Source organism: Kryptolebias marmoratus, linkage group LG1, assembly GCF_001649575.2.
Source record: "Kryptolebias marmoratus isolate JLee-2015 linkage group LG1, ASM164957v2, whole genome shotgun sequence".
In the NCBI taxonomy this organism is placed as follows: Eukaryota; Metazoa; Chordata; class Actinopteri; order Cyprinodontiformes; family Rivulidae; genus Kryptolebias; species Kryptolebias marmoratus.
Genome location: NC_051430.1, coordinates 17,844,980 through 17,846,575, shown reverse-complemented (window position 1 = coordinate 17,846,575; position 1,596 = coordinate 17,844,980). Strand labels below are relative to the sequence as shown.

Genomic DNA, 1,596 nt, shown 5'->3' with positions numbered 1-1,596 from the left:
TGTAAAAAGTGACATCAGAAAATCAACACTACATTTTTAAACAGTGTTTGAAGCTAAATGTGACAAAATTTAGGCATGAATTTTTAGCAGAAGCTAAATGTGACAAAATTTAGGCATGAATTTTTAGCACAAGCTCCTTTACAAATGGCGCCCCATAGTTAATCAAAACTGTTAAGTGCAGCTGACGACTGGAGGCCCGTCTGATGATCATGGGATGCATGAATAACTTGATTATATGAGTGTGATCAGATGGGATCACTCAGCAACACCTGACAGACACATTTGTTCAGATCAGATGACCTGCTGTGACTCACTAACAACCACACCTACTGCACCACACACACACAGAGAGACAGAAATATAGTCACAAAGTGCCCCTGATCGCGCGCGTGTGTGGTGTATATATCTGTGTGTGTGTGTGAGTAAGTGCAGAGACCTACCCGTCGTGGAGAGTCAGTGTGCGCCACAGGCAGCGCCCCGATCCGAAGCGCGAAGGACCGAGCCGAGTCCGTCTCCAACGATCGTAGCAGGAAATTAAGAAGGAAAACTTTCTGACAACTTCTGCAGCATTCACAGGACCGGCGCGCGCCTCACTGTCGCACCATCTTCTTTTTGTTTGTGTGATCGGATAACAGAAGACTGAACTCTTTTTTTTTCCGGGTTGGACGTTTCGGTATTAGAATAAACCAACCCCCCGGATGTGATCTATGCTGCACCTTCCTCCTCCTCCTCCTCCTTTCTGCTGCAGCTGCTCATGACCTTATTGAGGAACAGAAAGCTGAGTGCAACGGGCTTTTCTGCCCATTTTAACCTCACTTTTATTTTGTTTGTTTGTTTTTTTTGTCCCCCCCCCCCCCCCCCAGCATCACTTCATATCCCCCCCCCCCCCTCCAGCACCATAGCCACTTAACTGTGGCTTCCTGACTCCCTCAGCTGGAGGCTTTCATCGGGAACAAGAAACATGACTTCTGATGTTATCTGCCTCCCAGGTGACAGTTTCAGAACTGGGTCAAACTCTCTGCTGAATCAGGTGTTTTGTTTTAAAGCGCTATAAAAGAAGGGCGTACTCACCTGGACAAACAGGAATACACAAAAACGTGGCGTCACATGCATGAAACAGGTGCATAAATGCCAAGACAGAACAGACAGTAGCAGAAAGAAAGTGCGTCAAAGTTTCTTCTGCATCAGGAACACAGTTTAAACCCTAAGGAGACCCTAACCCTAGCCCTGAGCCAAAAGGCCGTCACCCCTCAAACCCTAAGGAGACCCTAACCCTAGCCAAGAGCCAAAAAGCCCTCCCCCCTTAAACCCTAAGGAGACCTTAACCCTAGTCCTGAGCCAAAAGGCCCTCCCCCCTTAAACCATGAGGAGACCCTAACCCTAGCCAAGAGCCAAAAGGCCCTCGCTCCTCAAACCCTAATGAGACCCTAACCCTAGCCAAGAGCCAAAAGGCCCTCCCCCTTAAATACTTGATGCGATCTTGGTTTTGTTCATTTTTATGGTTATATAGCTGCAGGCCTGATGAAATGTCCCTAAAAAAGAGAAGCTGGCGGCTATCATTGTTATTTTTGGCTTATGAAGTTATATTTTTAAGAT

General features: G+C 46.9%; 1 protein-coding gene across 1 annotated transcript in view; it reads right to left on the bottom strand.

Moving 5' to 3' along the window:
• si:ch211-204d2.4 (uncharacterized protein LOC100003662 homolog) overlaps nucleotides 1-681 on the bottom strand; it is a 10,907-nt gene extending 10,226 nt beyond the window's left edge. The window contains exon 1 of the mRNA XM_017413628.3: nucleotides 441-681. The gene's annotated coding sequence lies outside the window, so the exon portion shown is untranslated. The remainder of the gene's footprint in view (nucleotides 1-440) is intronic.
• Between the last annotated feature and the right edge of the window lie 915 nt (nucleotides 682-1,596).